Genomic DNA, 14061 nt, shown 5'->3' with positions numbered 1-14061 from the left:
CTTTTTCAGTGACACAAAGTTCAAGCTGCTTATCTAATTGGTGAAAATGCAATGTCTGTTTATCACACTCACTTTGACTATATATGTTGTAGCAAGAGATTGTTTCTCGCTTACGGCCATACCAGCCTGGGTACGCCCGATCTCGTCTGATCTCGGAAGCTAAGCAGGGTCGGGCCTGGTTAGTACTTGGATGGGAGACCGCCTGGGAATACCAGGTGCTGTAAGCATTTTGTCCACGAGGGTGTGCCCCTGCACTATTTCATCAGCAACACTGCCTTGTAGTAAGCATTTAATGATGAATTGACTAAATGCAGCTTCCTGCCTTTTTAATAGGATCAAATTTCCTTGTGTTTTCAATTAGCATCTGCCTTGTATTTATAAGACAAACAAGAATATTGTTGCTGAATGCAGCTTGTGTGTGCTTTGTGCTCCTTTGCCCTGTTCAAATGATGAAAGGAAATAAAGTTTGTATTTTATCCAACTACCTGTGCTAAAAAGTGATGGGAACAGTGTTTGTAATTTCTTCTACTTTTTCAGTGACACAAAGTTCAAGCTGCTTATCTAATTGGTGAAAATGCAATGTCTGTTTATCACACTCACTTTGACTATATATGTTGTAGCAAGAGATTGGTCCTCGCTTACGGCCATACCAGCCTGGGTACGCCCGATCTCGTCTGATCTCGGAAGCTAAGCAGGGTCACGCCTGGTTAGTACTTGGATGGGAGACCGCCTGGGAATACCAGGTGCTGTAAGCATTTTGTCCACGAGGGTGTGCCCCTGCACTATTTCATCAGCAACACTGCCTTGTAGTAAGCATTTAATGATGAATTGACTAAATGCAGCTTCCTGCCTTTTTAATAGGATCAAATTTCCTTGTGTTTTCAATTAGCATCTGCCTTGTATTTATAAGACAAACAAGAATATTGTTGCTGAATGCAGCTTGTGTGTGCTTTGTGCTCCTTTGCCCTGTTCAAATGATGAAAGGAAATAAAGTTTGTATTTTATCCAACTACCTGTGCTAAAAAGTGATGGGAACAGTGTTTGTAATTTCTTCTACTTTTTCAGTGACACAAAGTTCAAGCTGCTTATCTAATTGGTGAAAATGCAATGTCTGTTTTATCAGACTCACTTTGACTATATATGTTGTAGCAAGAGATTGTTTCTCGCTTACGGCCATACCAGCCTGGGTACGCCCGATCTCGTCTGATCTCGGAAGCTAAGCAGGGTCGGGCCTGGTTAGTACTTGGATGGGAGACCGCCTGGGAATACCAGGTGCTGTAAGCATTTTGTCCACGAGGGTGTGCCCCTGCACTATTTCATCAGCAACACTGCTTTGTAGTAAGCATTTAATGATGAATTGACTAAATGCAGCTTCCTGCCTTTTTAATAGGATCAAATTTCCTTGTGTTTTCAATTAGCATCTGCCTTGTATTTATAAGACAAACAAGAATATTGTTGCTGAATGCAGCTTGTGTGTGCTTTGTGCTCCTTTGCCCTGTTCAAATGATGAAAGGAAATAAAGTTTGTATTTTATCCAACTACCTGTGCTAAAAAGTGATGGGAACAGTGTTTGTAATTTCTTCTACTTTTTCAGTGACACAAAGTTCAAGCTGCTTATCTAATTGGTGAAAATGCAATGTCTGTTTATCACACTCACTTTGACTATATATGTTGTAGCAAGAGATTGTTTCTCGCTTACGGCCATACCAGCCTGGGTACGCCCGATCTCGTCTGATCTCGGAAGCTAAGCAGGGTCGGGCCTGGTTAGTACTTGGATGGGAGACCGCCTGGGAATACCAGGTGCTGTAAGCATTTTGTCCACGAGGGTGTGCTCTTGCACTATTTCATCAGCAACACTGCCTTGTATTAAGCATTTAATGATGAATTGACTAAATGTCTGTTTTATCAGACTCACTTTGACTATATATGTTGTAGCAAGAGATTGTTTCTCGCTTACGGCCATACCAGCCTGGGTACGCCCGATCTCGTCTGATCTCGGAAGCTAAGCAGGGTCGGGCCTGGTTAGTACTTGGATGGGAGACCGCCTGGGAATACCAGGTGCTGTAAGCATTTTGTCCACGAGGGTGTGCCACTGCACTATTTCATCAGCAACACTGCCTTGTAGTAAGCATTTAATGATGAATTGACTAAATGCAGCTTCCTGCCTTTTTAATAGGATCAAATTTCCTTGTGTTTTCAATTAGCATCTGCCTTGTATTTATAAGACAAACAAGAATATTGTTGCTGAATGCAGCTTGTGTGTGCTTTGTGCTCCTTTGCCCTGTTCAAATGATGAAAGGAAATAAAGTTTGTATTTTATCCAACTACCTGTGCTAAAAAGTGATGGGAACAGTGTTTGTAATTTCTTCTACTTTTTCAGTGACACAAAGTTCAAGCTGCTTATCTAATTGGTGAAAATGCAATGTCTGTTTATCACACTCACTTTGACTATATATGTTGTAGCAAGAGATTGTTTCTCGCTTACGGCCATACCAGCCTGGGTACGCCCGATCTCGTCTGATCTCGGAAGCTAAGCAGGGTCGGGCCTGGTTAGTACTTGGATGGGAGACCGCCTGGGAATACCAGGTGCTGTAAGCATTTTGTCCACGAGGGTGTGCTCTTGCACTATTTCATCAGCAACACTGCCTTGTATTAAGCATTTAATGATGAATTGACTAAATGTCTGTTTTATCAGACTCACTTTGACTATATATGTTGTAGCAAGAGATTGTTTCTCGCTTACGGCCATACCAGCCTGGGTACGCCCGATCTCGTCTGATCTCGGAAGCTAAGCAGGGTCGGGCCTGGTTAGTACTTGGATGGGAGACCGCCTGGGAATACCAGGTGCTGTAAGCATTTTGTCCACGAGGGTGTGCCACTGCACTATTTCATCAGCAACACTGCCTTGTAGTAAGCATTTAATGATGAATTGACTAAATGCAGCTTCCTGCCTTTTTAATAGGATCAAATTTCCTTGTGTTTTCAATTAGCATCTGCCTTGTATTTATAAGACAAACAAGAATATTGTTGCTGAATGCAGCTTGTGTGTGCTTTGTGCTCCTTTGCCCTGTTCAAATGATGAAAGGAAATAAAGTTTGTATTTTATCCAACTACCTGTGCTAAAAAGTGATGGGAACAGTGTTTGTAATTTCTTCTACTTTTTCAGTGACACAAAGTTCAAGCTGCTTATCTAATTGGTGAAAATGCAATGTCTGTTTATCACACTCACTTTGACTATATATGTTGTAGCAAGAGATTGTTTCTTGCTTACGGCCATACCAGCCTGGGTACGCCCGATCTCGTCTGATCTCGGAAGCTAAGCAGGGTCGGGCCTGGTTAGTACTTGGATGGGAGACCGCCTGGGAATACCAGGTGCTGTAAGCATTTTGTCCACGAGGGTGTGCTCTTGCACTATTTCATCAGCAACACTGCCTTGTATTAAGCATTTAATGATGAATTGACTAAATGTCTGTTTTATCAGACTCACTTTGACTATATATGTTGTAGCAAGAGATTGTTTCTCGCTTACGGCCATACCAGCCTGGGTACGCCCGATCTCGTCTGATCTCGGAAGCTAAGCAGGGTCGGGCCTGGTTAGTACTTGGATGGGAGACCGCCTGGGAATACCAGGTGCTGTAAGCATTTTGTCCACGAGGGTGTGCCACTGCACTATTTCATCAGCAACACTGCCTTGTAGTAAGCATTTAATGATGAATTGACTAAATGCAGCTTCCTGCCTTTTTAATAGGATCAAATTTCCTTGTGTTTTCAATTAGCATCTGCCTTGTATTTATAAGACAAACAAGAATATTGTTGCTGAATGCAGCTTGTGTGTGCTTTGTGCTCCTTTGCCCTGTTCAAATGATGAAAGGAAATAAAGTTTGTATTTTATCCAACTACCTGTGCTAAAAAGTGATGGGAACAGTGTTTGTAATTTCTTCTACTTTTTCAGTGACACAAAGTTCAAGCTGCTTATCTAATTGGTGAAAATGCAATGTCTGTTTATCACACTCACTTTGACTATATATGTTGTAGCAAGAGATTGTTTCTCGCTTACGGCCATACCAGCCTGGGTACGCCCGATCTCGTCTGATCTCGGAAGCTAAGCAGGGTCGGGCCTGGTTAGTACTTGGATGGGAGACCGCCTGGGAATACCAGGTGCTGTAAGCATTTTGTCCACGAGGGTGTGCCACTGCACTATTTCATCAGCAACACTGCCTTGTAGTAAGCATTTAATGATGAATTGACTAAATGCAGCTTCCTGCCTTTTTAATAGGATCAAATTTCCTTGTGTTTTCAATTAGCATCTGCCTTGTATTTATAAGACAAACAAGAATATTGTTGCTGAATGCAGCTTGTGTGTGCTTTGTGCTCCTTTGCCCTGTTCAAATGATGAAAGGAAATAAAGTTTGTATTTTATCCAACTACCTGTGCTAAAAAGTGATGGGAACAGTGTTTGTAATTTCTTCTACTTTTTCAGTGACACAAAGTTCAAGCTGCTTATCTAATTGGTGAAAATGCAATGTCTGTTTATCACACTCACTTTGACTATATATGTTGTAGCAAGAGATTGTTTCTCGCTTACGGCCATACCAGCCTGGGTACGCCCGATCTCGTCTGATCTCGGAAGCTAAGCAGGGTCGGGCCTGGTTAGTACTTGGATGGGAGACCGCCTGGGAATACCAGGTGCTGTAAGCATTTTGTCCACGAGGGTGTGCTCTTGCACTATTTCATCAGCAACACTGCCTTGTATTAAGCATTTAATGATGAATTGACTAAATGTCTGTTTTATCAGACTCACTTTGACTATATATGTTGTAGCAAGAGATTGTTTCTCGCTTACGGCCATACCAGCCTGGGTACGCCCGATCTCGTCTGATCTCGGAAGCTAAGCAGGGTCGGGCCTGGTTAGTACTTGGATGGGAGACCGCCTGGGAATACCAGGTGCTGTAAGCATTTTGTCCACGAGGGTGTGCCACTGCACTATTTCATCAGCAACACTGCCTTGTAGTAAGCATTTAATGATGAATTGACTAAATGCAGCTTCCTGCCTTTTTAATAGGATCAAATTTCCTTGTGTTTTCAATTAGCATCTGCCTTGTATTTATAAGACAAACAAGAATATTGTTGCTGAATGCAGCTTGTGTGTGCTTTGTGCTCCTTTGCCCTGTTCAAATGATGAAAGGAAATAAAGTTTGTATTTTATCCAACTACCTGTGCTAAAAAGTGATGGGAACAGTGTTTGTAATTTCTTCTACTTTTTCAGTGACACAAAGTTCAAGCTGCTTATCTAATTGGTGAAAATGCAATGTCTGTTTATCACACTCACTTTGACTATATATGTTGTAGCAAGAGATTGTTTCTTGCTTACGGCCATACCAGCCTGGGTACGCCCGATCTCGTCTGATCTCGGAAGCTAAGCAGGGTCGGGCCTGGTTAGTACTTGGATGGGAGACCGCCTGGGAATACCAGGTGCTGTAAGCATTTTGTCCACGAGGGTGTGCTCTTGCACTATTTCATCAGCAACACTGCCTTGTATTAAGCATTTAATGATGAATTGACTAAATGTCTGTTTTATCAGACTCACTTTGACTATATATGTTGTAGCAAGAGATTGTTTCTCGCTTACGGCCATACCAGCCTGGGTACGCCCGATCTCGTCTGATCTCGGAAGCTAAGCAGGGTCGGGCCTGGTTAGTACTTGGATGGGAGACCGCCTGGGAATACCAGGTGCTGTAAGCATTTTGTCCACGAGGGTGTGCCACTGCACTATTTCATCAGCAACACTGCCTTGTAGTAAGCATTTAATGATGAATTGACTAAATGCAGCTTCCTGCCTTTTTAATAGGATCAAATTTCCTTGTGTTTTCAATTAGCATCTGCCTTGTATTTATAAGACAAACAAGAATATTGTTGCTGAATGCAGCTTGTGTGTGCTTTGTGCTCCTTTGCCCTGTTCAAATGATGAAAGGAAATAAAGTTTGTATTTTATCCAACTACCTGTGCTAAAAAGTGATGGGAACAGTGTTTGTAATTTCTTCTACTTTTTCAGTGACACAAAGTTCAAGCTGCTTATCTAATTGGTGAAAATGCAATGTCTGTTTATCACACTCACTTTGACTATATATGTTGTAGCAAGAGATTGTTTCTCGCTTACGGCCATACCAGCCTGGGTACGCCCGATCTCGTCTGATCTCGGAAGCTAAGCAGGGTCGGGCCTGGTTAGTACTTGGATGGGAGACCGCCTGGGAATACCAGGTGCTGTAAGCATTTTGTCCACGAGGGTGTGCCACTGCACTATTTCATCAGCAACACTGCCTTGTAGTAAGCATTTAATGATGAATTGACTAAATGCAGCTTCCTGCCTTTTTAATAGGATCAAATTTCCTTGTGTTTTCAATTAGCATCTGCCTTGTATTTATAAGACAAACAAGAATATTGTTGCTGAATGCAGCTTGTGTGTGCTTTGTGCTCCTTTGCCCTGTTCAAATGATGAAAGGAAATAAAGTTTGTATTTTATCCAACTACCTGTGCTAAAAAGTGATGGGAACAGTGTTTGTAATTTCTTCTACTTTTTCAGTGACACAAAGTTCAAGCTGCTTATCTAATTGGTGAAAATGCAATGTCTGTTTATCACACTCACTTTGACTATATATGTTGTAGCAAGAGATTGTTTCTCGCTTACGGCCATACCAGCCTGGGTACGCCCGATCTCGTCTGATCTCGGAAGCTAAGCAGGGTCGGGCCTGGTTAGTACTTGGATGGGAGACCGCCTGGGAATACCAGGTGCTGTAAGCATTTTGTCCACGAGGGTGTGCCCCTGCACTATTTCATCAGCAACACTGCCTTGTAGTAAGCATTTAATGATGAATTGACTAAATGCAGCTTCCTGCCTTTTTAATAGGATCAAATTTCCTTGTGTTTTCAATTAGCATCTGCCTTGTATTTATAAGACAAACAAGAATATTGTTGCTGAATGCAGCTTGTGTGTGCTTTGTGCTCCTTTGCCCTGTTCAAATGATGAAAGGAAATAAAGTTTGTATTTTATCCAACTACCTGTGCTAAAAAGTGATGGGAACAGTGTTTGTAATTTCTTCTACTTTTTCAGTGACACAAAGTTCAAGCTGCTTATCTAATTGGTGAAAATGCAATGTCTGTTTATCACACTCACTTTGACTATATATGTTGTAGCAAGAGATTGGTCCTCGCTTACGGCCATACCAGCCTGGGTACGCCCGATCTCGTCTGATCTCGGAAGCTAAGCAGGGTCACGCCTGGTTAGTACTTGGATGGGAGACCGCCTGGGAATACCAGGTGCTGTAAGCATTTTGTCCACGAGGGTGTGCCCCTGCACTATTTCATCAGCAACACTGCCTTGTAGTAAGCATTTAATGATGAATTGACTAAATGCAGCTTCCTGCCTTTTTAATAGGATCAAATTTCCTTGTGTTTTCAATTAGCATCTGCCTTGTATTTATAAGACAAACAAGAATATTGTTGCTGAATGCAGCTTGTGTGTGCTTTGTGCTCCTTTGCCCTGTTCAAATGATGAAAGGAAATAAAGTTTGTATTTTATCCAACTACCTGTGCTAAAAAGTGATGGGAACAGTGTTTGTAATTTCTTCTACTTTTTCAGTGACACAAAGTTCAAGCTGCTTATCTAATTGGTGAAAATGCAATGTCTGTTTATCACACTCACTTTGACTATATATGTTGTAGCAAGAGATTGTTTCTCGCTTACGGCCATACCAGCCTGGGTACGCCCGATCTCGTCTGATCTCGGAAGCTAAGCAGGGTCGGGCCTGGTTAGTACTTGGATGGGAGACCGCCTGGGAATACCAGGTGCTGTAAGCATTTTGTCCACGAGGGTGTGCCCCTGCACTATTTCATCAGCAACACTGCTTTGTAGTAAGCATTTAATGATGAATTGACTAAATGCAGCTTCCTGCCTTTTTAATAGGATCAAATTTCCTTGTGTTTTCAATTAGCATCTGCCTTGTATTTATAAGACAAACAAGAATATTGTTGCTGAATGCAGCTTGTGTGTGCTTTGTGCTCCTTTGCCCTGTTCAAATGATGAAAGGAAATAAAGTTTGTATTTTATCCAACTACCTGTGCTAAAAAGTGATGGGAACAGTGTTTGTAATTTCTTCTACTTTTTCAGTGACACAAAGTTCAAGCTGCTTATCTAATTGGTGAAAATGCAATGTCTGTTTATCACACTCACTTTGACTATATATGTTGTAGCAAGAGATTGTTTCTCGCTTACGGCCATACCAGCCTGGGTACGCCCGATCTCGTCTGATCTCGGAAGCTAAGCAGGGTCGGGCCTGGTTAGTACTTGGATGGGAGACCGCCTGGGAATACCAGGTGCTGTAAGCATTTTGTCCACGAGGGTGTGCTCTTGCACTATTTCATCAGCAACACTGCCTTGTATTAAGCATTTAATGATGAATTGACTAAATGTCTGTTTTATCAGACTCACTTTGACTATATATGTTGTAGCAAGAGATTGTTTCTCGCTTACGGCCATACCAGCCTGGGTACGCCCGATCTCGTCTGATCTCGGAAGCTAAGCAGGGTCGGGCCTGGTTAGTACTTGGATGGGAGACCGCCTGGGAATACCAGGTGCTGTAAGCATTTTGTCCACGAGGGTGTGCCACTGCACTATTTCATCAGCAACACTGCCTTGTAGTAAGCATTTAATGATGAATTGACTAAATGCAGCTTCCTGCCTTTTTAATAGGATCAAATTTCCTTGTGTTTTCAATTAGCATCTGCCTTGTATTTATAAGACAAACAAGAATATTGTTGCTGAATGCAGCTTGTGTGTGCTTTGTGCTCCTTTGCCCTGTTCAAATGATGAAAGGAAATAAAGTTTGTATTTTATCCAACTACCTGTGCTAAAAAGTGATGGGAACAGTGTTTGTAATTTCTTCTACTTTTTCAGTGACACAAAGTTCAAGCTGCTTATCTAATTGGTGAAAATGCAATGTCTGTTTATCACACTCACTTTGACTATATATGTTGTAGCAAGAGATTGTTTCTCGCTTACGGCCATACCAGCCTGGGTACGCCCGATCTCGTCTGATCTCGGAAGCTAAGCAGGGTCGGGCCTGGTTAGTACTTGGATGGGAGACCGCCTGGGAATACCAGGTGCTGTAAGGATTTTGTCCACGAGGGTGTGCTCTTGCACTATTTCATCAGCAACACTGCCTTGTATTAAGCATTTAATGATGAATTGACTAAATGTCTGTTTTATCAGACTCACTTTGACTATATATGTTGTAGCAAGAGATTGTTTCTCGCTTACGGCCATACCAGCCTGGGTACGCCCGATCTCGTCTGATCTCGGAAGCTAAGCAGGGTCGGGCCTGGTTAGTACTTGGATGGGAGACCGCCTGGGAATACCAGGTGCTGTAAGCATTTTGTCCACGAGGGTGTGCCACTGCACTATTTCATCAGCAACACTGCCTTGTAGTAAGCATTTAATGATGAATTGACTAAATGCAGCTTCCTGCCTTTTTAATAGGATCAAATTTCCTTGTGTTTTCAATTAGCATCTGCCTTGTATTTATAAGACAAACAAGAATATTGTTGCTGAATGCAGCTTGTGTGTGCTTTGTGCTCCTTTGCCCTGTTCAAATGATGAAAGGAAATAAAGTTTGTATTTTATCCAACTACCTGTGCTAAAAAGTGATGGGAACAGTGTTTGTAATTTCTTCTACTTTTTCAGTGACACAAAGTTCAAGCTGCTTATCTAATTGGTGAAAATGCAATGTCTGTTTATCACACTCACTTTGACTATATATGTTGTAGCAAGAGATTGTTTCTTGCTTACGGCCATACCAGCCTGGGTACGCCCGATCTCGTCTGATCTCGGAAGCTAAGCAGGGTCGGGCCTGGTTAGTACTTGGATGGGAGACCGCCTGGGAATACCAGGTGCTGTAAGCATTTTGTCCACGAGGGTGTGCTCTTGCACTATTTCATCAGCAACACTGCCTTGTATTAAGCATTTAATGATGAATTGACTAAATGTCTGTTTTATCAGACTCACTTTGACTATATATGTTGTAGCAAGAGATTGTTTCTCGCTTACGGCCATACCAGCCTGGGTACGCCCGATCTCGTCTGATCTCGGAAGCTAAGCAGGGTCGGGCCTGGTTAGTACTTGGATGGGAGACCGCCTGGGAATACCAGGTGCTGTAAGCATTTTGTCCACGAGGGTGTGCCCCTGCACTATTTCATCAGCAACACTGCCTTGTAGTAAGCATTTAATGATGAATTGACTAAATGCAGCTTCCTGCCTTTTTAATAGGATCAAATTTCCTTGTGTTTTCAATTAGCATCTGCCTTGTATTTATAAGACAAACAAGAATATTGTTGCTGAATGCAGCTTGTGTGTGCTTTGTGCTCCTTTGCCCTGTTCAAATGATGAAAGGAAATAAAGTTTGTATTTTATCCAACTACCTGTGCTAAAAAGTGATGGGAACAGTGTTTGTAATTTCTTCTACTTTTTCAGTGACACAAAGTTCAAGCTGCTTATCTAATTGGTGAAAATGCAATGTCTGTTTATCACACTCACTTTGACTATATATGTTGTAGCAAGAGATTGGTTCTCGCTTACGGCCATACCAGCCTGGGTACGCCCGATCTCGTCTGATCTCGGAAGCTAAGCAGGGTCAGGCCTGGTTAGTACTTGGATGGGAGACCGCCTGGGAATACCAGGTGCTGTAAGCATTTTGTCCACGAGGGTGTGCCCCTGCACTATTTCATCAGCAACACTGCCTTGTAGTAAGCATTTAATGATGAATTGACTAAATGCAGCTTCCTGCCTTTTTAATAGGATCAAATTTCCTTGTGTTTTCAATTAGCATCTGCCTTGTATTTATAAGACAAACAAGAATATTGTTGCTGAATGCAGCTTGTGTGTGCTTTGTGCTCCTTTGCCCTGTTCAAATGATGAAAGGAAATAAAGTTTGTATTTTATCCAACTACCTGTGGTAAAAAGTGATGGGAACAGTGTTTGTAATTTCTTCTACTTTTTCAGTGACACAAAGTTCAAGCTGCTTATCTAATTGGTGAAAATGCAATGTCTGTTTATCACACTCACTTTGACTATATATGTTGTAGCAAGAGATTGTTTCTCGCTTACGGCCATACCATCCTGGGTACGCCCGATCTCGTCTGATCTCGGAAGCTAAGCAGGGTCGGGCCTGGTTAGTACTTGGATGGGAGACCGCCTGGGAATACCAGGTGCTGTAAGCATTTTGTCCACGAGGGTGTGCTCTTGCACTATTTCATCAGCAACACTGCCTTGTATTAAGCATTTAATGATGAATTGACTAAATGTCTGTTTTATCAGACTCACTTTGACTATATATGTTGTAGCAAGAGATTGTTTCTCGCTTACGGCCATACCAGCCTGGGTACGCCCGATCTCGTCTGATCTCGGAAGCTAAGCAGGGTCGGGCCTGGTTAGTACTTGGATGGGAGACCGCCTGGGAATACCAGGTGCTGTAAGCATTTTGTCCACGAGGGTGTGCTCTTGCACTATTTCATCAGCAACACTGCCTTGTATTAAGCATTTAATGATGAATTGACTAAATGTCTGTTTTATCAGACTCACTTTGACTATATATGTTGTAGCAAGAGATTGTTTCTCGCTTACGGCCATACCAGCCTGGGTACGCCCGATCTCGTCTGATCTCGGAAGCTAAGCAGGGTCGGGCCTGGTTAGTACTTGGATGGGAGACCGCCTGGGAATACCAGGTGCTGTAAGCATTTTGTCCACGAGGGTGTGCCACTGCACTATTTCATCAGCAACACTGCCTTGTAGTAAGCATTTAATGATGAATTGACTAAATGCAGCTTCCTGCCTTTTTAATAGGATCAAATTTCCTTGTGTTTTCAATTAGCATCTGCCTTGTATTTATAAGACAAACAAGAATATTGTTGCTGAATGCAGCTTGTGTGTGCTTTGTGCTCCTTTGCCCTGTTCAAATGATGAAAGGAAATAAAGTTTGTATTTTATCCAACTACCTGTGCTAAAAAGTGATGGGAACAGTGTTTGTAATTTCTTCTACTTTTTCAGTGACACAAAGTTCAAGCTGCTTATCTAATTGGTGAAAATGCAATGTCTGTTTATCACACTCACTTTGACTATATATGTTGTAGCAAGAGATTGTTTCTCGCTTACGGCCATACCAGCCTGGGTACGCCCGATCTCGTCTGATCTCGGAAGCTAAGCAGGGTCGGGCCTGGTTAGTACTTGGATGGGAGACCGCCTGGGAATACCAGGTGCTGTAAGCATTTTGTCCACGAGGGTGTGCTCTTGCACTATTTCATCAGCAACACTGCCTTGTATTAAGCATTTAATGATGAATTGACTAAATGTCTGTTTTATCAGACTCACTTTGACTATATATGTTGTAGCAAGAGATTGTTTCTCGCTTACGGCCATACCAGCCTCGGTACGCCCGATCTCGTCTGATCTCGGAAGCTAAGCAGGGTCGGGCCTGGTTAGTACTTGGATGGGAGACCGCCTGGGAATACCAGGTGCTGTAAGCATTTTGTCCACGAGGGTGTGCCCCTGCACTATTTCATCAGCAACACTGCCTTGTAGTAAGCATTTAATGATGAATTGACTAAATGCAGCTTCCTGCCTTTTTAATAGGATCAAATTTCCTTGTGTTTTCAATTAGCATCTGCCTTGTATTTATAAGACAAACAAGAATATTGTTGCTGAATGCAGCTTGTGTGTGCTTTGTGCTCCTTTGCCCTGTTCAAATGATGAAAGGAAATAAAGTTTGTATTTTATCCAACTACCTGTGCTAAAAAGTGATGGGAACAGTGTTTGTAATTTCTTCTACTTTTTCAGTGACACAAAGTTCAAGCTGCTTATCTAATTGGTGAAAATGCAATGTCTGTTTATCACACTCACTTTGACTATATATGTTGTAGCAAGAGATTGGTTCTCGCTTACGGCCATACCAGCCTGGGTACGCCCGATCTCGTCTGATCTCGGAAGCTAAGCAGGGTCAGGCCTGGTTAGTACTTGGATGGGAGACCGCCTGGGAATACCAGGTGCTGTAAGCATTTTGTCCACGAGGGTGTGCCCCTGCACTATTTCATCAGCAACACTGCCTTGTAGTAAGCATTTAATGATGAATTGACTAAATGCAGCTTCCTGCCTTTTTAATAGGATCAAATTTCCTTGTGTTTTCAATTAGCATCTGCCTTGTATTTATAAGACAAACAAGAATATTGTTGCTGAATGCAGCTTGTGTGTGCTTTGTGCTCCTTTGCCCTGTTCAAATGATGAAAGGAAATAAAGTTTGTATTTTATCCAACTACCTGTGGTAAAAAGTGATGGGAACAGTGTTTGTAATTTCTTCTACTTTTTCAGTGACACAAAGTTCAAGCTGCTTATCTAATTGGTGAAAATGCAATGTCTGTTTATCAGACTCACTTTGACTATATATGTTGTAGCAAGAGATTGTTTCTCGCTTACGGCCATACCAGCCTGGGTACGCCCGATCTCGTCTGATCTCGGAAGCTAAGCAGGGTCGGGCCTGGTTAGTACTTGGATGGGAGACCGCCTGGGAATACCAGGTGCTGTAAGCATTTTGTCCACGAGGGTGTGCCCCTGCACTATTTCATCAGCAACACTGCTTTGTAGTAAGCATTTAATGATGAATTGACTAAATGCAGCTTCCTGCCTTTTTAATAGGATCAAATTTCCTTGTGTTTTCAATTAGCATCTGCCTTGTATTTATAAGACAAACAAGAATATTGTTGCTGAATGCAGCTTGTGTGTGCTTTGTGCTCCTTTGCCCTGTTCAAATGATGAAAGGAAATAAAGTTTGTATTTTATCCAACTACCTGTGCTAAAAAGTGATGGGAACAGTGTTTGTAATTTCTTCTACTTTTTCAGTGACACAAAGTTCAAGCTGCTTATCTAATTGGTGAAAATGCAATGTCTGTTTATCACACTCACTTTGACTATATATGTTGTAGCAAGAGATTGTTTCTCGCTTACGGCCATACCAGCCTGGGTAC

At 42.2% G+C, this 14061-nt stretch overlaps 33 non-coding genes across 33 annotated transcripts in view; all 33 read left to right on the top strand.

The window, feature by feature from the left end:
* The first annotated feature begins 108 nt into the window (after window positions 1–108).
* On the top strand, window positions 109–227 carry LOC145856406 (5S ribosomal RNA). Its single transcript, XR_014377297.1, has one exon. It is a non-coding gene; the product is annotated as a 5S ribosomal RNA (ribosomal RNA).
* A 409-nt stretch (window positions 228–636) lies between these two features.
* LOC145852135 (5S ribosomal RNA) lies at window positions 637–755 on the top strand. The gene has a single exon (XR_014373989.1). It is a non-coding gene; the product is annotated as a 5S ribosomal RNA (ribosomal RNA).
* Window positions 756–1165: 410 nt separating this feature from the next.
* Window positions 1166–1284, top strand: LOC145856405 (5S ribosomal RNA). Its single transcript, XR_014377296.1, has one exon. It is a non-coding gene; the product is annotated as a 5S ribosomal RNA (ribosomal RNA).
* A 409-nt stretch (window positions 1285–1693) lies between these two features.
* On the top strand, window positions 1694–1812 carry LOC145856404 (5S ribosomal RNA). Its single transcript, XR_014377295.1, has one exon. It is a non-coding gene; the product is annotated as a 5S ribosomal RNA (ribosomal RNA).
* Window positions 1813–1951: 139 nt separating this feature from the next.
* On the top strand, window positions 1952–2070 carry LOC145856403 (5S ribosomal RNA). Its single transcript, XR_014377294.1, has one exon. It is a non-coding gene; the product is annotated as a 5S ribosomal RNA (ribosomal RNA).
* Window positions 2071–2479: 409 nt separating this feature from the next.
* On the top strand, window positions 2480–2598 carry LOC145856402 (5S ribosomal RNA). The gene has a single exon (XR_014377293.1). It is a non-coding gene; the product is annotated as a 5S ribosomal RNA (ribosomal RNA).
* Window positions 2599–2737: 139 nt separating this feature from the next.
* LOC145856401 (5S ribosomal RNA) lies at window positions 2738–2856 on the top strand. Its single transcript, XR_014377292.1, has one exon. It is a non-coding gene; the product is annotated as a 5S ribosomal RNA (ribosomal RNA).
* Window positions 2857–3265: 409 nt separating this feature from the next.
* Window positions 3266–3384, top strand: LOC145856400 (5S ribosomal RNA). Its single transcript, XR_014377291.1, has one exon. It is a non-coding gene; the product is annotated as a 5S ribosomal RNA (ribosomal RNA).
* Window positions 3385–3523: 139 nt separating this feature from the next.
* LOC145856398 (5S ribosomal RNA) lies at window positions 3524–3642 on the top strand. Its single transcript, XR_014377289.1, has one exon. It is a non-coding gene; the product is annotated as a 5S ribosomal RNA (ribosomal RNA).
* Window positions 3643–4051: 409 nt separating this feature from the next.
* Window positions 4052–4170, top strand: LOC145856397 (5S ribosomal RNA). The gene has a single exon (XR_014377288.1). It is a non-coding gene; the product is annotated as a 5S ribosomal RNA (ribosomal RNA).
* A 409-nt stretch (window positions 4171–4579) lies between these two features.
* On the top strand, window positions 4580–4698 carry LOC145856396 (5S ribosomal RNA). Its single transcript, XR_014377287.1, has one exon. It is a non-coding gene; the product is annotated as a 5S ribosomal RNA (ribosomal RNA).
* Window positions 4699–4837: 139 nt separating this feature from the next.
* Window positions 4838–4956, top strand: LOC145856395 (5S ribosomal RNA). The gene has a single exon (XR_014377286.1). It is a non-coding gene; the product is annotated as a 5S ribosomal RNA (ribosomal RNA).
* Window positions 4957–5365: 409 nt separating this feature from the next.
* LOC145856394 (5S ribosomal RNA) lies at window positions 5366–5484 on the top strand. Its single transcript, XR_014377285.1, has one exon. It is a non-coding gene; the product is annotated as a 5S ribosomal RNA (ribosomal RNA).
* Window positions 5485–5623: 139 nt separating this feature from the next.
* Window positions 5624–5742, top strand: LOC145856393 (5S ribosomal RNA). Its single transcript, XR_014377284.1, has one exon. It is a non-coding gene; the product is annotated as a 5S ribosomal RNA (ribosomal RNA).
* A 409-nt stretch (window positions 5743–6151) lies between these two features.
* Window positions 6152–6270, top strand: LOC145856392 (5S ribosomal RNA). Its single transcript, XR_014377283.1, has one exon. It is a non-coding gene; the product is annotated as a 5S ribosomal RNA (ribosomal RNA).
* A 409-nt stretch (window positions 6271–6679) lies between these two features.
* On the top strand, window positions 6680–6798 carry LOC145856391 (5S ribosomal RNA). The gene has a single exon (XR_014377282.1). It is a non-coding gene; the product is annotated as a 5S ribosomal RNA (ribosomal RNA).
* A 409-nt stretch (window positions 6799–7207) lies between these two features.
* Window positions 7208–7326, top strand: LOC145852134 (5S ribosomal RNA). The gene has a single exon (XR_014373988.1). It is a non-coding gene; the product is annotated as a 5S ribosomal RNA (ribosomal RNA).
* A 409-nt stretch (window positions 7327–7735) lies between these two features.
* LOC145856390 (5S ribosomal RNA) lies at window positions 7736–7854 on the top strand. The gene has a single exon (XR_014377281.1). It is a non-coding gene; the product is annotated as a 5S ribosomal RNA (ribosomal RNA).
* Window positions 7855–8263: 409 nt separating this feature from the next.
* On the top strand, window positions 8264–8382 carry LOC145856389 (5S ribosomal RNA). The gene has a single exon (XR_014377280.1). It is a non-coding gene; the product is annotated as a 5S ribosomal RNA (ribosomal RNA).
* Window positions 8383–8521: 139 nt separating this feature from the next.
* LOC145856387 (5S ribosomal RNA) lies at window positions 8522–8640 on the top strand. Its single transcript, XR_014377278.1, has one exon. It is a non-coding gene; the product is annotated as a 5S ribosomal RNA (ribosomal RNA).
* A 409-nt stretch (window positions 8641–9049) lies between these two features.
* LOC145884957 (5S ribosomal RNA) lies at window positions 9050–9168 on the top strand. Its single transcript, XR_014396537.1, has one exon. It is a non-coding gene; the product is annotated as a 5S ribosomal RNA (ribosomal RNA).
* A 139-nt stretch (window positions 9169–9307) lies between these two features.
* On the top strand, window positions 9308–9426 carry LOC145856386 (5S ribosomal RNA). The gene has a single exon (XR_014377277.1). It is a non-coding gene; the product is annotated as a 5S ribosomal RNA (ribosomal RNA).
* A 409-nt stretch (window positions 9427–9835) lies between these two features.
* LOC145856385 (5S ribosomal RNA) lies at window positions 9836–9954 on the top strand. Its single transcript, XR_014377276.1, has one exon. It is a non-coding gene; the product is annotated as a 5S ribosomal RNA (ribosomal RNA).
* A 139-nt stretch (window positions 9955–10093) lies between these two features.
* On the top strand, window positions 10094–10212 carry LOC145856384 (5S ribosomal RNA). The gene has a single exon (XR_014377275.1). It is a non-coding gene; the product is annotated as a 5S ribosomal RNA (ribosomal RNA).
* A 409-nt stretch (window positions 10213–10621) lies between these two features.
* On the top strand, window positions 10622–10740 carry LOC145885384 (5S ribosomal RNA). The gene has a single exon (XR_014396965.1). It is a non-coding gene; the product is annotated as a 5S ribosomal RNA (ribosomal RNA).
* Window positions 10741–11149: 409 nt separating this feature from the next.
* On the top strand, window positions 11150–11268 carry LOC145854347 (5S ribosomal RNA). Its single transcript, XR_014375232.1, has one exon. It is a non-coding gene; the product is annotated as a 5S ribosomal RNA (ribosomal RNA).
* Window positions 11269–11407: 139 nt separating this feature from the next.
* LOC145856383 (5S ribosomal RNA) lies at window positions 11408–11526 on the top strand. The gene has a single exon (XR_014377274.1). It is a non-coding gene; the product is annotated as a 5S ribosomal RNA (ribosomal RNA).
* A 139-nt stretch (window positions 11527–11665) lies between these two features.
* On the top strand, window positions 11666–11784 carry LOC145856381 (5S ribosomal RNA). Its single transcript, XR_014377272.1, has one exon. It is a non-coding gene; the product is annotated as a 5S ribosomal RNA (ribosomal RNA).
* A 409-nt stretch (window positions 11785–12193) lies between these two features.
* Window positions 12194–12312, top strand: LOC145856380 (5S ribosomal RNA). The gene has a single exon (XR_014377271.1). It is a non-coding gene; the product is annotated as a 5S ribosomal RNA (ribosomal RNA).
* A 139-nt stretch (window positions 12313–12451) lies between these two features.
* LOC145885010 (5S ribosomal RNA) lies at window positions 12452–12570 on the top strand. The gene has a single exon (XR_014396590.1). It is a non-coding gene; the product is annotated as a 5S ribosomal RNA (ribosomal RNA).
* A 409-nt stretch (window positions 12571–12979) lies between these two features.
* Window positions 12980–13098, top strand: LOC145885383 (5S ribosomal RNA). Its single transcript, XR_014396964.1, has one exon. It is a non-coding gene; the product is annotated as a 5S ribosomal RNA (ribosomal RNA).
* A 409-nt stretch (window positions 13099–13507) lies between these two features.
* Window positions 13508–13626, top strand: LOC145856379 (5S ribosomal RNA). The gene has a single exon (XR_014377270.1). It is a non-coding gene; the product is annotated as a 5S ribosomal RNA (ribosomal RNA).
* Window positions 13627–14035: 409 nt separating this feature from the next.
* LOC145856378 (5S ribosomal RNA) overlaps window positions 14036–14061 on the top strand; it is a 119-nt gene continuing 93 nt past the window's right edge. The window contains exon 1 of the ribosomal RNA XR_014377269.1: window positions 14036–14061. This exon is cut by the window's right edge and continues 93 nt beyond it. This is a non-coding gene — a ribosomal RNA (5S ribosomal RNA).

This window comes from Salmo salar, chromosome 08, assembly GCF_965601325.2.
Source record: "Salmo salar chromosome 08, fSalSal1, whole genome shotgun sequence".
In the NCBI taxonomy this organism is placed as follows: Eukaryota; Metazoa; Chordata; class Actinopteri; order Salmoniformes; family Salmonidae; genus Salmo; species Salmo salar.
The sequence above is the reverse complement of the archived record's forward strand: the minus strand, read 5'-3'. Positions and strand labels throughout refer to the sequence as shown.